This window comes from Psammomys obesus, unplaced genomic scaffold (genome assembly GCF_907164565.1).
Source record: "Psammomys obesus unplaced genomic scaffold, mPsaObe1.curated_primary_1811, whole genome shotgun sequence".
Taxonomy (NCBI): domain Eukaryota; kingdom Metazoa; phylum Chordata; class Mammalia; order Rodentia; family Muridae; genus Psammomys; species Psammomys obesus.
The window spans coordinates 16,425,725-16,444,416 of NW_026592118.1; the positions used below are offsets into that span (position 1 = coordinate 16,425,725).

The window sequence follows — 18,692 nt, forward strand, 5'->3', positions numbered from 1 at the left end:
TTCTGCTAGGGCTCACATCCTTACAGAAAACAACTCCTACATTTTACCACCTTTTAATTTAATTATTATTATTATTAATTATTTTGCCAGCACTCTAATGCTGGCCCCATTTTCTTCTGACATGTGACAGACAGCTGTGAGTAGACGCAGGACTGGTTTCTTAGTTACAGAAAACAGAACTCATCTAGTTACTTCATGCACAGAAACATTTAAGGGAAGTAGTTTATTAACTCAGGAGAATTTGAAGAAATGGCCGATCAACCAGGTTTTTGAAATAACCTTCCAGGTTTCATGGAGAAGAGGGCTGCTGGGAAGAGCTGCTGACTCTACTGTAAGTGGAGGCTTGCAGAGCTTCTCTGGTTCCAGAACAGCCTGCCTCTGTCATGCTGTACACCTGCAGATAGATGTCTTGTGCTCTGCCATCTTCCCACAAAACCCAGAACCCTGTCTCTTTGTTTATAGCGGTAAAAAGGGTCTTTCCTCTGGGCCATTGGAAATAACTAGGACTTATCAGCCAACCAGCTGAACATCAAGCCTCATGAGGGCAGTTCTTGGCCCTATACCTGCAATGGCTCCAGTTATGCTGATGTTTGGGGTACAGAAGTCCAGGGTTTTGAAGTTGATTACAAAAGAGAACAGTAGTTGAGAACTCTGCAAACATGCTCAAGAAGAGAGGGGCGGGGCAGGTCTAGAGAAGACATTTAGGACAGTGGGATAGGTAGCAGGCATCCTGGCCCCGGACTTCAGATGTTAAGATCCCTAGGGATCTGCCTGACCACTGTGCCCCACATGGCGGAGGACTGGATGGGGAATACTGAGCCAGGCAGCAGGAGGCCAGCTGTTTCTCAACTCCCATTCTAGCGAAACTGGTGGCTGACTTTGTGCGTGAGAGGCAAAAAGTGAAGGAGAATAAGTGGGAGCTTTAAGCTTTGGGGTGCTTTCTGCATGAAAATGATGGGCACTAAACCTGTCAAGAGGGCAGTGTGAACGAGAATATACCACCAGCTACTGGAGCACAGATCCTTGGAAGCTGAGTGTGGACAGTTAGGGAAGGGCCATGCTGTGATTAATTACATCCCAAACATCCCTTAAATTAGGTAGAGTTGTGGTGACAGTGCCCATTTAATTCGGCTGCTAAAAGGTCATTTGGGCTTTTATTAGTGTGCTGTCAGTAGGGGTTGGCTTCTAAATCCAGGCAGATAAAGGTCTACTGGGTCCCCAGAGTGGAGGTCCTACAGTCTGAGCCAGCTCCATAGGCAAGAAATACCTGAACTCACTGGATGAGGCAAGAAAGAGGACTAAACAAATGCAAAGGGTTACTTTTTGTTTTGTTTTGTTTTTCCTCCAAGATCTGGTCATATGAGAGGTCTTAGGAAGGTACTAATGGAATATAAGGCTGTGAGAGGGGATATTGCTACCATGTTTTATGAGTAAATGAACAGACTGTGTATGTGGCAAGTTATAAGGCTGTGGACACGGAGAAGAGTTGAGTATGACTGGAAAATATAACTTAGCATTAAATGCATCTGGTGCATATTTAATGGAGAGCAAATCAAGGGATATCAGGGCTACAAGGGTCCTTGAAAATGATCTGGCTCAACCTTCTGATTTGCACAGATGGGGACAATAAACGCAGAGATGTGTCCCAAGTCCCTGAAGCCTATAGGGTGGGCCACATTGTTATCCTCTCTCTGCCTGCTCCCATCCTCTTACAGCTGTGTGCTGCTGCAGGAACCTTCAGTGTCCACATGTATGGACTTCATCGTTCTAATCAAACTAATCAAAGCCCTTGGGGTGAAGGAGGGAGTCTGTGACAGGCCATAGATTAGGGACCCTCAGAATATTCTGTCTTTACTAGGAGGAGGCCTTTACTTGGGCTGGTGGCCGGCGCATTTATCTGCCTATCTAACTGAGCTTGGTGGCAGTTTACAGGTACCTGGGGTGGGGAGATAGAAACCAAGAGGAGATAGATGATCCTCCTTTGAATACCCCCAAACGTCTCCACCAAAAGTCATGTTAACTTCCGGGTCCTCTGGCTCTCACAATCTTTCCTGAGCCTTAGATACAAAAGTTGTGCTGTAGATGAATCAGTTGGGAATGAACTTCACAGCTTTGAACTTTGATTGGTTGTCTTTTTCTGTGATGGTCTTCATCTGTTGCAAAGAGAAGTCTCCTTGATGAGGGGTGAAGATTGCACTTAATCTGTGGATACAAGGGCAAATATCTGGAATACAGTTAGGGATTATGCTGGTTTATTTAGGTGGTGGTTTAGGTTTTTCTCCAGCATCCATGACTATACTAGCTCCGAGCAGTTGGCTAAATTTAGAGTACGAGGCATACTTGTAAGAGCCACAGGAAGTTTGTTGTGAGATTATGTGTCCTAGAAAGAGCAGAGAAGCTACACCATGAAGTCTCAGCAGCATGGCTGCCTAAACATGACCTGAACAAAGATGACACCAATAAATGTGCTAATACAGAAGGGGGGAAGTTCATGAGCGTCTCAACCCTAAACTAAGAACTGCAGGCAGTCAAGGAATGCAGGGAGGAGAAATAATCTTCCCCCAGGAAGAGTACACCAATTGGTTATCCCATACCAACGGTCAGCCCTGAAATCATAATACAAGTAAGATCATATGGACTGAGCAGATTGTATTTATATATTTAGGATTACACACGTGTAGCAACAATTAAAAAAAAAGCTGTGGGTGGATGGAGTGTGGATGGGAACAGGAGCAATCAGGTTGGGGAAGGATGGAGAACGAGAGCACTGGGAGAGACAACTGGAACTAGGAGGCATCTCTGGGATGAGCTAGAGGCCTAGTGTAATGGAAACTCGCAGGAATCTGAGTGTGACCCCAGCTAAGACTGCTAGCAGTGGGGGATACAGAGCTTGAACTAGCCATCTCTTGTAACCAAGCAAGACTTTCAGTGTAAGGATTGGGGCACCAACTCAGCCACAAAACCTTCTATCTACAATTTGTCCTGCCTACAGGATGTACTGGGGTAAATGTGGTGCAGAAATTGTGGGAGCGGCCAACCAGTGACTGGTCTAGCTTGAGACCCCTGCCATGAGAGGAAGCCCGGCACACCCCTGACACTGCTTGGAGGGCCAGGAACCAGAGGCCGCATGGACCAGAGACCTAGGGTAGAACCACACATGACTGGCAAAAAATAAAAACATAAAAATAAAAAAGTCAATAACATGGTTCCTAGTGATATTCTGCTATTGGTGCCTACACCTATTGTCATAGAATGGCTTCATCAAGAAACTGATGGAATCCACAGATACACATTAGGCAGGGCTCAGGGAATCCTGTGGAAGAGGGCAAGGAAGGGTAGTAAGAGCCTGAGGGGTCAAGGACACCACAAGAAAACCTGCAGAATCAACTAATCAGGACTCATAGGAGCCCACAGAGACTGAACTGATGCTACAGAGCCTATATGGGACTGCCCTAGGCCCTCTGCACATATGTTATGGTTGTGTAGCTAGGTGTTCTTGTGGGACTCCTAACAGCGGGAGTGGAGGCCGTCCCTGATGCTTTCGCCTGCTTTTAGAACCCCTTTCCTCCTTCTGAGCTGCCTCATCCAGCCTTAATATGAGCGGATGTGCCTCGTCTTATTGCAACTTGATGTGCCATGTTTGAGTGATATCTGTCAAGCCTGCCCTTTTCTGAAGGGACAGGAGGAGGAGTGGAAGGGGGAGGGACAAGGGGCAGAGGAGGGAAGGGAAACTGTGGTCAGCATGTAAAATAATGATAATAAAAGAATAATAAAGAAGGTGCAAAAAGTCATGAATTTGAAAAAGAGCAAGGGTGGGCACATGGGAAAGATTGGAAGGAGGAAAGGGAAGGGGGTAATGATATTTTATAATCTCAAAAATATAATTTTAAAAATATGTGTTATATCTCTTTCTCACTGAGAGGTGGGTATTAAGATAGGGGCTAGGTGAGGCCTTTAAGGGGTAACAAGTTTTGAGGGTTATGGATGGATTTGTTTTTGTTTTGTTTTGTTTTTGTTTGTTTGTTTTTTGCTTTTCAAAGCAAGGTTTATCTGTGTATCCATGGCTTTGTAGATCAGGCTGGCCTTGAATTTACAGAGGTCCACCTGCCTCTGCCTCCCCAAGTGCTAGGATTACAGGCATGTGCTACCACGCCTGGCTCTGTGGATGGATTTGTAATGGATTGGTGGAATATTAAGGAATAGTTTGTCTTAGAGAAGGACAAACTTCTGGTCCTTCTTCAGTGACAGGGTTCTAAGAGAAGACCAGATGATCAAAAGATAAGAAAACATGACAGAGACGATAAGGTTTGTGGTCGAAGGGTCTGAGAGAAGCTGTGTCTTACCCCAAGAAAGCTTAGTACTAAGCACAGCTGCTTATGTCCTATTTCCAGGGAAGATATGGGACAGGGCAATCAGTATCCTGCAATGGGATGAAGCCACCAGGAAACTAATCAAACAACGTTGCACAAAGGGAACACCGGGTTTCTCAAGAACATCATATACCAAGCACACAGGAGACTTGGGGCTGATAACTCCAGTGTCTTCTGGAGGAAAAGTCAATTTCCAGGAACCAAATCTTAACTCCTTCAAGGCCCTGGTCTCAGCACCAGACTGGCCTTGCCAAGTCTGCTCTTGAGCAAGGACACAGAACTGTTTTCCTTTCGTCCTTTCACTGGGGCCTCGAAGGAAGCCTGGGACTGGCCAAGCTCTCAACAGTCTTTGAGAAATTAACAGATTCTTAGTTTTCTAACCACAGGTTCTCTCTCATAGTGTGACTCAGCAGCAAAGCTCTCATCCAGTGCTAGATATCCTGCCAAGCTCTGTGACTTCCTGGACCACAGATCAAATAAACCTCTCACTTTGGTATTCGTTTATAGCAACAAAAAGCCACCCAAACAAATAACTTGCCCTTGGGAAACTTGCCTTGTTTTATTTTTCCAACACATAGCTTATGGCTTCTTATCTCACCTTTGTGACCTCCTTCTTCCTCCTCCCCCTGCCCCCGCCCTGTGTGTGTAGATGTGTGGGCACATTCATGCAGAGGCCAGAAGTCAGCTTTAAGTGTTTTTGCTTTTTACTTTCCACCACACTATTTTTGAGCTAGGGTATTTCCCTGAACCTAGAGCTCACCAGTTGTGTGGGCTGCCTGTCTCCACCCTTTCTCTGCCCTGCGACAGGGTTACGGGCACGTGCTAGAAAGCAGACTCAGTGCAGTAAGCACGTTACTGGCTGAGCCATCCACCTCCTCAACCCTTCATCTTTCTGATCTTCTAATAGATTTATTGTATGTTCTTTTAAATATGCTTTTTACTGATAGATGGAAATTATTCTGAGAGACGAAATTATTTTACTGACGGATAAAATTGCTAAATTTGTTTTTGCTGATTATCAAATTAATTCTTATTGATGTAAAACATGCTTTTTAAATGGGTGCCATGTAAAGTCTCCATCCATGGGTATGTCGTGGGTCATATTTAATCAGGGTGAGCACACATGTCTCCTCAAAACTAACACATTAACATGAGAGCGTCCCGGATCCTTCCAACTTTTTCAAATATGCACGATGTGATTGTGAACAGGCTGCTGTGCAGGAGCAGACAAGAACCTTTCCACATCTAACTATAACGTTGCCTCTGCTGACCACCTGGCTCTCCTCCCTGCCACTACTCTACTACTCTATTCCATGAGTGCTAATTTATCCCTGTCTCTTTATGGGTCTCTGTCTGTCTGTCTGTCTGTCTTTTTCTCTGCCTGCCTCTCTCTCTCTCTCTCTGTGTGCGTGTCTTCTCCACATGTAAGTGAGATCATGAAGCACTTGTCTTTGGGTTCTTGGTTTATTTCAGTTAACGTAGTGTTCTCCACTCGCACACTTGTTGTAACATATGATAAGCATTACAACCTTTTAATAATGGCATAATATCCCATTTTGTAATACACCGCATTTTCTCTATCTTGCCAGCCAATGTGGTTTGTGCCGGTTAGTTTTTCTCAGCTTGACACAAAGTAGAGTCCCCGGGGAAAGAAGGCACCTCGGTTGACCACCTGCCTCCATCAGACTGGCCTGCGGACATGTGTGGGGGGATGGTTTCTTGCTTAGTGATCAATATGGGAAGACCCAGCTTACTCTGGGTGGTACAGCTCCTGGGCAGGGGGTCCCAGCTGGAAAAGAAAGGGAGCTGAGCAAGCCGAGAAGAGAAAGTGAGTAGTCATCAGTATTTCCAAGGTCTCTGCTTCTGTTTTTCCTCCAGGTTCCGGCATTGAGCTTCTGTCCTGGCTTTTGTCCTGACTCTTGTCCTGGCTTCCCTCAATATGGGGCTCTACCCTGTCCCAATATAGGACTGTTTCCTGCCCAATGTTAGCCTCTCTGGGACAGTGTTTAATCATAGCAACAGAAAAGCAAACCAGAATATAAACATTTACCATGGAATCTTGTCGTGGTGGCCATGACCACGTGGCTTTTATGGCTTGGGGTGTTTTGTGAGAAGATGTGGAGGATTTTGGGTGCTCTGAGTGCTAAGGGCCTAATGATCCGATATGGGAACTCCAAATATAATGCTGCAAGCAATGCAGATAGACAATGGAGGCCTGATGTATAACATTTCAGAGGGAAGTTTAAGAGTCCCTTGAAGATTATTGTGGCCATTGGAATGATACTTTAAATAAGGAATCTGTGGTTTCTGGGCAGCTGGGCCTGAGACCAGCACCACTGAAATGAAATCTTTGCTTTCCCTGGAGAGTAAATGCTGGCTAGTTGGGCTGAAAACCCAGCTAGGATTAGGAAGAGACCAACATCATGGAGGTGAACTAGTTTCCTGGGAAGTATTTCTTCAGGGTCAGCACCTAGAAGCTATGGTCCAGAGAGTGCTACAGCTTCATCTCAAGGTGGAGGCCAACCTTGGTGATATGTAAGAGTCTCCCACATGGCATTGGCGTTGAAGAATTGAAGGGATCGTGGAGAGCAGCTGAGGTTTGGCACTATGAGAGGTTGTTGGCTAATATGCCATGGAGACCACAGTATATTAGAGATGCCAGGACTGTTGGGTACCCACCAAGGATAGTGGCAGGAGTTGAGTGGAGCCAGCCTGAGCTTGCTAGACAAGCTGTATGCTCTGCCATTTGGCAGAGCTGAAGAGGTAGGGTTCCACAAATCCTTTGGAGTTCAGGAGATAAGTGCGTCTCAGACATCAGACATGGAGCTATTTACAGTGACAGCATTTGGTTCTCCTTAAAACTGTGATTTTTTATTTATTTATTTATTTATTTATTTATTTATTTTACAGGAATGCATAGAAAGACTTTGAACTAGAAAAATGAGTTTTTTAGACTGTGGGAATTTTAAAGTTATACTATGTTTTACATTGTGAGGTTGCCATGAAATCTTGAGGATAAGCAAGCAAGAAAGAAAAATTATGGTTTAATAGTGATGGGTTTGTGTGTCAGGTTAACAATGGGTCAATTGCACTTGTTAGTTTTTGTGAACTTGACACAAACTGGAGTCACTTAGGAGGAACTGGCTCCATCACAGTGAGCAGTGGACATGTCTGTGGTGTGTGTTTGTTTTAATTAAAGGTTGATGTGGGAGGTCCCAGCCTATTGTATTGTCATCATTTTGGCTTTCCAAACTGGGGGGTCTTAATACACAGGGCAGGGTGTCCCAACGTTCTCAATTCTCTGCCTCAGCTGAGATTTCAGGTATGTGCTACCTATAATCTTTAGTCTTTTTATTATTTCAGCTGTGGCTTTGATTTGTGTTTTTCTGATGATTTGTGATATTGAGCAAGTTCTCACATACATGTTGGCTGTTTTCATGTGAGAAAGACCTTCTTGAGTCTACCAAGCTTTCTGTTTATCTTAAGTCAGGGTCTAATTATACAGCACAGCACAGGTTGGCCTCAAATTCATTGTCCTTCTGCCATCATCTCCTATGCACTGGGATTATAGTTGTGTAGTTGCTGCTGATCCAAATTGTTTGGAGGCTCTGGTGTCTGTGAACTTGCAATAAAAAAAGAAAAAAAAACCTATTGATAAGGTTTGTAATGATCAGGGGTCATCTTTGTGATAATATTATGGGATTTTAAGGTAAAAAAATGCATATCTTACTATTTTTTTCACTATTATTTGTAGACCATACATTTATAGCTACAAGATTTACAATAAATTTGTACATGGTAATTTTTCAGAGAATTAGTTCTAAAACATTCACTTGTATACTTCTGCCTTCACAGATATAAAGACACAATATGACAACTCAAAATTTAAAAAAAGGCAAGAAAGTAAAAGGAATAAAGGGTGTGTAATGTTAGAATCAGAACTGGCATTAATCCAAACTTCATGTCATTGAGCTTAGACAAGAGTGATAGGCTGCCACAGATTAATCTATGAAGAACCTGGCATATCCCATTCAAAGAAAAAACTGAATAGGTATTCAGTTTTCATGTGTGGTGACATTGTGAAGGACTTTCATTGTGGATTTGTATAAAGGGACTGTGTACTGTAATCGCTAAGTCACAGATCTTCTGGCTGCTTTTCTCTTTCTCCCAAAAATCAGGTCACACCCCTGTACTACAAGAAGGGACAGGCTCCCCCAACCAGACTGACAGAGCAGACAAATCTCAAAACAAACAAACAACAAACAAAAACCCAAAAACAACACCCTCCCAAAAACCCAGCCCCTCCTCTTTGTAACTATGGAGAAGTTTATGGCTTTACCCAGTTCCTAGCTCCACATCCCCTCACTAGCCTAGGCCAGACAAATCATGTGCTGTGGAACTTCTGGCTAACCTCTCTGGAAACTTGGAAGCTTCACAAGTTGGCTTTGTTCAGGGGGTTTGAAGTCATTCTCTTCAAGCCTGTGTTCATACGGCAGCTGTCTTTTCTAATGCAGGTCCTTGCAGGCTCTGGGGCTTGTTCCCCCTTTGAAGTGCCATCTCCTAGCACTGCTCTTCTGAAGGGTAATCTTGGGTTAGCTCATTACTTTGTCTGCTTTCTTTTTAATTTCTAACTCTAATAAACTTCGGTAATGTCTTCAGAGCAGGTCCTCATGAAGAGTCTTTGGAATATTCCCAGGAAGGCCTATTTTCCAAGGCTAGACGTTGTTATGCCTAGATTGTGAGACCCCCCCCCCCCCAAGGGACCACCATGAGTTGGGTCCATTGCAAAACACATGAGGATTTCTTTATTACGAGCTATAGCTTGGGCTCACACCCTCACCGCCACAGTGGTTGAGAGCCGAAAGCCTCCTACTCAGGGTAGGTGGTTGATTTAAAGAATCCAGTCCTTCCCAGGGTGCCCAAAGCAGGGAAATTCCTGCCTGGCAAGCTCAATTGGTTGAAACACAAAAGGGGATGTTGCATTTTGATCTGATTGGCTGTAAGGAGGCCCCCAAATCATTGAAGGTCTTGCTTCCCTTGTTTGGCTATCCTAGGGGAGAGGGGCAATCTGGGCCGGTTTCCTAGCAACTGTATCTTTAGTGGGCAGGATAGGAATGCAGTAAGGCTGGTTCTTCCCTACAGATGGCTGGACATGTCTCCACCTGTCTGGCCTTTGTTCAGGCTTATGCTTTAAACTTTAAACCAATACCCCAAAAAACTAATTTTTAATTCTTGGGTCTCTCAATAATGTCTTGACGAAGTTGTTCATATAAGAAAACACACATATGAGGCATTTGTGAGTAAAAATCACTTGAACTTTAGGATTTGTTTTAAGACGCAGATTTCCTAATCTGTTTGGAACTTCTATGCTGGGTAATGTATAAAGTGCAGGCCTAGAGGCTAGAAAGTACAGCTTCAGTTCTTTTTTTTTTTTTAATTCTTTATTAATTATACTTTATTCACTTTGTATCCCCCCTGTGGTTCCTTCCCTCCTCCCATCCCAATACCTCCGTTCCTCCCTCCTCTGCATGCATGCCCCTCCCCAAGTCCACTGATAGGGGAGGGCTTCTTTTCTTTCCTTCTGATCCTAGTCTATTAGGTCTTATCAGGAGTGGCTGCATTATCTTCTTCTGTGGCCTGGTAAGGCTGTTCCCCCCCTCAGGGGGAGGTGATTAAAGAGCAGGCCAATCAGTTCATGTCAGAGACAGTCCCTGTTCCTATTACTATGAAACCCACTTGGACACTGAACTGCCATGGGCTATATCTGTGCAGGGGTTCTAGATTATCTCCATGCGTGGTACTTGGTTGGAGTATCAGTCTCAGGAAAGACCCCCACGTTCAGATTTTTTGGTTCTGTTGCTCTCCTTGTGGAGTTCCTGTCCTCTCCAGATCTTACTATTTCCCACTTCTTTCATAAGATTCCCTGCACTCTGCCTAAAGGTTGGCTATAAGTCTCAGCATCTGCTTTGATAGTCTGCAGGGCAGAGGCTTTCAGAGGTCCTCTGTGTCAGGCTCCTGACTTGTTCCCTGTTTTCTCCTTCTTCTGATGTCCATCCTCTTTGCCTTTCTGGATAAGGATTGCAGCTTCAGTTCTTTATGTGCCTCCATAGGGCAGAAGGCAGAGGCAAGGGGCCATCAAACTGCTTTTTCTCAAGACAGAAGGGGTGACAAAATCAAAACAAAACAAAACAAACCACTCTCTTCCTATCTCTCTCCTTCCCCGTTTGTGCTAGAGACTGAACCCAGGGTCTTTGTGCATGCTAGGCAAGTGCTGTACCACCACTCAACTGTATCCTTCAGCCCTGCAAACCTTACTTGCAATGATATCATTCCACACTCGGAGGCTCAGCCCTTATGACTTAAATATATCTCAGTAGATCGATCTTGTTGCATTCAGAATTAAGTTTCTAATCCATGAATTCCAGAGGACACATTCTGACTGTAGCTACTTTCTGAAACAACAACAACAACAAAAACAACACACACACACACACACACATATACAATCTGGATAGTTCAAATGAGGAAAAGAAACCATTTATAAAGTTGCAGTGGGATGCTGTGCAAAGGGGGATTCACTAGACTTTAGTTTCTGCTGTAAGACTGTATCGAGTTAAAGTGTCCCGTGTCTCTCTCATTTTATCACACTGTCCCCTGATCCCAGGACAGTTGTTCTGTAGTTTCCCACATGGAAGCTTTTCTGTTGCTCCCACAGGATGCCTGGACGTTGCTACCTTAGCCGAGAAATGCCCGAATGCAGACATCCTACCAGGCTGACACAGGGTAGAGAGGCTTAAACAGAAACCTGAGGAAGAGAGTCAGAATAGACAAGAACAAAGGAAAGGAGAGGGGGTGGAGAAGACACAGCGGAAGAAACGTGACAGCCTCCATACACTTCTGACTTCTTTGTCTTGAGGAATCCCTGCTTCCTCACCCTGGCATCTTACCGCTGGGCTTGGCAGACAAGAGGAAGGTGCCAGACCACTGCTCCCTCTGGCTGCATGGAGCTAACATTTCAGAAGGGAATTTGAATGCTCTTGAGCTACGGCTTACAGAAGGGCAGAAGCACTTAGAATGGAGCCAGTTTTGAAGCTACAACATCTTTGTCCCTGCCACTCTTAGGATTCATTGCACATCCAAATAAATAGGAAACTACTTGCAGAAGCAATTAGACCCAGATTTACCCGCAGGTGGCATTTTATGCCATAAGTTAATGGCACTTCATCAACATCAGCTTGTCTGTACTTCCTGATTAGTTTGCGCTATATGAGAAAGTGCTTTCCCATAATTTTTCATTAGCTTCACAAGTTGTGTCATTTGGAGCCACATAAGGTGGCTAATGTCTTTTTTTTTTTTTTTTTTTTTTTTTTTTTTTTTGTGATCAGAGATTCAAGAGCCAAATGCTGGTGACTTAGAGTCATGCCCACGATTAAAGATTATTTGTAAGTAGTCTTTGAAATAGAGGCGCACTTATGGGCAGCACTGATGGAAGGCCTCAGGCCTTGGTGGTGCTCTACAGTAGCAGAGTGGGGTGACTGTCTCCTCAAGCTGACTCACTGCCCTAGCTTGTCTAGCTGCTAAGGCAGGTGGTTCTGCTTTCCGCATAGCTCGGAAGAGGAGGGGCATCACGATCGCCAGGAAGAATGATGTCAAGTACATAGTCATCTGGCCCTGGGGGAAGCTTGCCAGCCAGGAGCTTCCGTCTGCATGGGGGTGTTTTCTTGGTTTGGACAGTGGTCCTGGACAAATTTCAAAATTGAAATGTGACTGGGGAGCAGAATGATCTATGAGAGAATAGATACTATCGTGGGAAACAATTTGTTGTATATACTCAGACATGGAGTGAAATGTGCCCTCCTCAAACCCCCTGGACAGGGCTTCTCTGTGTAGCCTTGGCTGTTCTGGACCCCATTTGCAGACCAGGCTCACAGAGAACTGTCTCTGCCTTCCTGAGTGCTGGGATTAAAGGTGTGTGCCACCATGCCCGGCATGTGACATGTGTTTTGAAAATGCTAGTCAAGGGATAGAGAGGAGGCTTCATGTTGAAGAGTACTCACTGATCATGTAGAAGACCCGGGTTCAGTCCCCAGCACCCCTCTAGTGCTCATAACCACCTGTAACTCCTGTGGCTCTGCCAGCCTCGTCTGGCCTCTGAGGGCTTCTGCACACATGGGGAACATGTAAACTCGTGCACATGCGCGCGCGCACACACACACAATTTACATAATTAAGGGGAACAGGGACTGTCTGTGACATGAATTCAGTGGCTGTTATCTTTCATCACCTCCCCCTGAGGAATAGCTTGAAAAAGAGACCCGTATGAGAAGCAGTTTTGGTATCTTATAAGATGTAGGTTCATATTCGACTTGAATAGGAATGTAAATTTTATGATGTTCCATAGTATAGGACTCTACAGAGAGGAAGTGATATAAATCCCAGGGAAAAGTTAAATGCAGTCCCTTCCCCAGCAGAATGAATGAGTCTGTTAAGCTCCCTAGGTCCAGCCATAAGCACAGAGTCATTAGCGAAGGAAGTTTTCCCTTGGTGCACAGGGCCTTAACTTGGCCCAGGTGGATAGACTGGATTTTTGATGATATAGTTGATGTCTCCCTTTGCCCTTTAGCTGGAGGTTTGCCATCTTTCTGGTGACTTCCACTGTCTCTGTGCCCTCCATCAGTATACTTGATGGTCCAGGGCCACAGGAGCAGGAAGATGAATCCGTAATGTTTCCGTGGATCCATCTGCATTGACAGATACATAACGCCTTCCCAATTTTCTTCTGGAGGAAAATAGGGCACGTTAATGTATCGGTTTGCTTATTTCCTTCTGCAATAAAACTGTGTCTGTTGCTGGAAATAATCCTGCAACATAAGCCAGGAGAACAAGAATAAAGGAGAAAGCCAGACAGGCATCTAAAGGAGAGTAATGTGTGCAAAGAAAAAAAAAATTACCCCTAGAAGATGAACATAGCTGGGCTGTAATGAAGGCAAAGGGAAAACTAGGCAGGGGTGTGTGCTTGCGTGTGTGTGTGTGTGTGTGTGTGTGTGTGTGTGTGTGTGTGTATGGTGTGTGTGTGTATGGTGTGTGTGTGTGTAAGGAGATAAGTGGTGTATGTAGAGAATGAACGGGAGGGGGGCATGACATGGGGAGGCTTAGAATTATAATCATAAATGATCTCTTTCTGTTTGAAGTTTTTTTCTATATAGTTGCTTGAAGTATAATTCATCTTCATAAGTTTACAGCTCTGTATGTTTTGACAAACACAAAGCCACCGTCACAGTCAAGGTAGAAGCGAGTTTTGCTGCCCAGGAAGCTCTCTCAGTTTACTTTGTGATCAGTTTCCCTTCCTGCAGCCTTAAGCTATCATTAATATTTTTTAACTTTCTCTTTAATTTGTTTTCCCTATTATATCTATAGAGTGTCATATAAATAGAATTATATTATGTGGCTTTTATCCAGGAATCTTTCACGTAGTGTAAACGGAGTTGATATTAATTCATGCATGAAAGTTTGAGGGAGAATAACCCCCTTAGGTTCCTCTATATTTGAATGCTTGATCCTCAGTTGATGGAACTGTTTGGGAAGAATTAGGAGGTGTGGCCTTCTTAGAGAAGGTATGAAATGGAAATTTTGATTTCTTTGTAAACTCAGTTATGTTATGTAAATATGTTTTTGTTTTAATCCCAAGTATGGGATTTTAGTTGTACTAAAGTTTGTTAACAGTTGTTAATTGTCTAGAGTGGGGCATGATCTTTGTCAGCTGATGTGGCACAGAAACGGGCATGGTCTAGGACTCTGAGGATATAAATTGAGAGCTGAGAATGAGAAGGTGTGGTGTGTAGCAGTTTGGAGAGACCAGAACGAGAGAGAGAGAGAGAGAGAGAGAGAGAGAGAGAGAGAGAGAGAGAATGTGGCAGTTTGGAGCAGACAGACAGAGAGAAATGCTTCAAGGCACAGTGGTTTGAAAGAGACTGCTGGCTGAGTTTGCTGTTGACTGAGATTGGTGTTGAGCCCTAAACTAAAAGAACCCATTGACCCTAAACAACCTAGAGAAGTAAAGGGACTCTCTCTCCCCACTAAGTTTCTCTCTCCTGTTTAGGGTTGGGGGGTTGGAAAGAAGGTTGAGGCCTGAACACCCGAAATAAGTAGAGTTTTAAAAATGAGCACTACAGATGGCACCCAGTGTGGTTGGTAAGATAAAAAGGGCCACAAGTGACACCCAGATGTGGCTTAGGAATAATGGGGAACATGGTTTCTGGTGCTGTACAGGAGATGGCAAGGTTTGAAGGACTCAATGTGCTGTTTCAAGATGTCAGTAAAAGGCTTATAGCAGCAGCTGCTGCTGGGTTCTCTCCCGAGGTGCTCCCAGAAGGAATTTTCTGGTTCTGCTTTGTCATATTCCTGTATTCCATTTTAAAAAAAGATCAGAAGAATGACTGATGAGGTACAAAACCCAAAGTGTCACTCAATTCTACAGTTTTGGAAAGAATTGCAGAGTTACTAGTACAGCAAGAGAGTTTGGGGGTAAAGATGGAAGCACCTGGGAAGCAAATGAAGGGAGAAGAAAAGTGTTCAAACCTAGTAACTACAAACGGGTCTTTCCCCGTTCTTGCTGCCCCACCCTGCTCCATGCACCAGGTGTTTACAGCACCTTTGTGGGGCAGGGCATCAGAAAGAACGGGAAGCCACACTGGCCAAAAAGGGCTCTGGAGTCAAGTGCTGCACCAGAGAAATTGCCTGTGGCTATGCAGGCAGCATCAGCTCTCCTAGTCTTTGTACAGCATATGCCTGCTAATGATGGTTGTGAGGCTTTTCAATGAGGCGACACGGCATCCATTAGACATGCTAGCTCTAAGGCATTTCAGAAAGGCTATTGTACAGTATGGAATAATCAAAAATTTGTTAAGCAAATGTTAAGTAACTGGGCTACGAAAAATAGACTTATTCCCCAAGACTGGAAAGGGTTGGTATCAGCTGTGCTAGAGGAATGAAGCCACAAAAATAGGACAACAAAATATAACAAGAAGGATAAATGCTGTTAAAGATCAATTGCTTGGTAAAGAGCGTTATGCTTACTTACAAGAACACATCTGTTCTGATGATGTGGTAATTGAACAATGTCATGTTGCAGCGTGAACAGCTTGGGACATGGCTGAGGAGCTTGGTAAAACAACCACCTCATTTACTAAGGTAATTCAAGGTCCTGGAGAAGCCTTCTCTGATTTCTTACAGAGATTGGGTTCAGCTCTAAATAGAGCCGTACCAGACCCTGAGACCAGACAGGCGTTGCAAAGACTGAATGTAAGAGAACACTTAGACCGTTAAAAACACGAGCAGCCCCAATAGATGAATGGCTAAGAGAGACAACTGGTATTGCCTCTTAGGAACATCATGCCAATACCATTGGACAAGCCAGAGCAAGAAATCTCAGAAATAAAAATGCCTGGCTAGCTCAGTTGGTAGAGCATGAGACTCTTATTCTCAGGGTTATGGGTTTGAGCCCCACGTTGGGCACCACCTTTGGAGTTCATTTTAAAAACCTTACTTTATTTGGGGTGTTTAGGCCTCAGCCTTCTTTCCAACCTCCCAACTCTACATAGGAGAGAGAAACTTAGTGGAGAGAGAGGGTCCCTTTACTTCTCCTGGCTGTTTAGAGTCCTGTTAGGGTTCCACTCCGATCTCAGTCAGCAGCAAACTCAGCCAGCAGTCTCTTTCAAACCACTGTCTGTGCCTGGAAGCATTTCTCTCTGTCTGTCTGCTCCAAACCGCCACATTGTCCGCCTCTTCGGCCTCGCAGGCCAACACCACACACCACACACCACACCGTCTCTTTCTCAGCTCCCAATTTATATCCTCAGAAGGTAGCACAGGGCCTGCTTGCGCTTTTACTGGTCTAAGTGCTTTCTTACATTCAGTATTTGCACATGGAGCACCGTTCCCAGCTGGCAAAGATCACAGCCCGCATGTGACAATTAACAGCTGTCGACAAACTAGAGCCCAACTAAAATCCCACACTTGGGATTAAAACAAGAACATATTTACATAACATAACTGAGTATACAAAGAAACCAAAACTTCCATTGCAGAGGCGTGTCCCTGGGGACAAGCTTTAAGGCTTAAAGAGGCCATGCCATTTCCATGTAGACCTCTGCCTTGTGCTCATGGACCAGATGTAAGCCCTCAGCTAGTGCTCCATTGTCATGCCTGTTTGCCTGTTCTCATGTGGCCCACCATGATGGCCATGGACTCACTCTTTGAAGCTGTAAGCAAGTCCATAATTAAACGCTTTCTTTTATAAATGGCCTTGGCCTTGTTGTCCTTTCACAGGAATAGAAAAGTATGTAAGACATTATGTCACTTGAGTATCAATGTGTTCCTTTTTCCTGTCTTATAGACTTTCTGAAAGTTGTCTGTGAATTCACAAGAATATTTGAATCATTTACAGTTCTTGGAAAATGGAGGTCAAATCAGTAAAAACCTTCATGTACAGGTTTCCATACGGATGTATGAAATGTATTAATTTCTCTTGAGTTGGTGCCTTAGAGTGAGATTGCTATGTAACCATATTTTAGCTTTGCAAGAAATGGCCAAACCATTTTCCTAGCTGGTTATGCCATGCTGCATTTTGATCAGTAACTCATATCAATTTCAAAAGTGGGGCCATTCTAGATGATAAAAAAAAAATAGCTTTCTTCATCTGGCTCTCCCTAATTATTAATATCCTTTCACACATAAAAATGGAGTTATTTTTCTTACTGAAAGTTTAGACTTAAAAAAATACATTTGGTCTGGGTGTGATGATGCACATCTGTTATCCCAGCACGTGAGCAGGCAGAGGCAGGCAGATCTCTGTGAATTTGAGGTCTCAAAGCAAGTCTAGTAGAGCCAAGACTACACCGAGAAATCCAAAACCAAAAAACTAACTAACTAAACAAACATTTGGGTATCAGGCTTTTATCGTACATTTGTGAGTATTTTTTTTTTTTACCCCAATTTTTTTTCCTTTTTGTTATCTTTTGAAGATCAGAGATACAAATTTTTAAGTTCAACTTACCAAATATTTAGGTTTTAAATTTTGGTCAAATATTTATTAAATCTTTAACAAATCACATCTTACTTATTTTATGGGTTTTGAGTGTGGTGTCTCGGTGGTTTTTGCATTGCTGTGCTAAGTACCGTGACCAAGGGAACATAGGGAAGAAAGAGTTTATGAGGGGCTTTCAGTTTCAGAGGGTGAGTCTATGACAGTCACCGTGGGATCATGGCAGGCAGGTAGGCAGGCAGGCAGCCAGGTACTGGGGTAGGAGCTGAGACCTTATATCCTGTTACCTAAGCATAAGACAGAGCAGGGAGGGAAAAAGAGAGGGAGAAAAGAAGGGAGGGAAAAAGGGGGGAGGGAAGGAGGGAAGGAATCGGACACAGAGAGAAGTGGGTGGCACAGCCTGCATGTGGAGATCAGAGGACTGAGTCAGTTCTCTTCTTCCTCCGTGTGTGTCTCAGGGCTGCAACTCCAGTAGTCAGGATTGATGACAAACGCCTTTCCCTGCAGAGCCAATCTAAATGACCCCATGATCTATTTTAAGCTAAATGTGTTTGTAGTACAAGAGGTAAATGAAGATGTGTTTTTTTTTTCTTACACATGTTCTCAAATGTTGAAGGACTTTATTTACTTCCTCCACTGAATTGCCATTGTGTCTGCTGAAAGTTGTTGGCCATGTATGTGTGATTGTTATTTCTGGACTCTGTTCTGTGCTATTATTGTCTGTATGTCTGTCATTTCTCTGTCCTCTTCCTTCATTCCTTTGCCTCTTCATTCTGCACCATGTTTGGAGACAGTTTTGCTTGTTGTAATTGGTGGCTGGAGATCAGGAATGTCTCTGGGCATACTAGCAGGCACAGGGCAATACCCGCCCCCAAATTACCTCACCCCAAAGAAATTCCTTGTTGCCTCTATAGTGAGTGTAAGAGGAAGTCTGACTCCACAAAGGCAGTTTTAGAGCTGGAAAGAGAGTGTCACGACAACATAAGGTTGCTTTGAGGAGGAAACATGACAGCGTGTGTGTACATGATAGCTGTGTGCACACAGCTTGTGTCCGTGAAATGCTAATGTCTTCATTATTTCTAACTGTGGTGACCAAGCTTTCTCCTCTATGCAATCTTTTCAGCTTTGGCACTCATTCAGGGGCCTCCACATTAGAGCTGGGCCTTGACAGTTCTCTATGATAGGTCCCTGCTTGCATACCTTTTTGTACACACAGACTTTTCCTCTCCCTGCTGTAGACTTGCCAATCTGCTTTTGAGGAAGTGGGGTCACCTGCTCAC

The 18,692-nt window shown here is 44.1% G+C and overlaps 1 non-coding gene across 1 annotated transcript; it reads left to right on the plus strand.

Moving 5' to 3' along the window:
- Positions 1 to 15,811: 15,811 nt before the first annotated feature.
- Positions 15,812 to 15,884, plus strand: Trnak-cuu (transfer RNA lysine (anticodon CUU)). Its single transcript has one exon. It is a non-coding gene; the product is annotated as a tRNA-Lys (tRNA).
- The last annotated feature ends 2,808 nt before the right edge of the window (positions 15,885 to 18,692 follow it).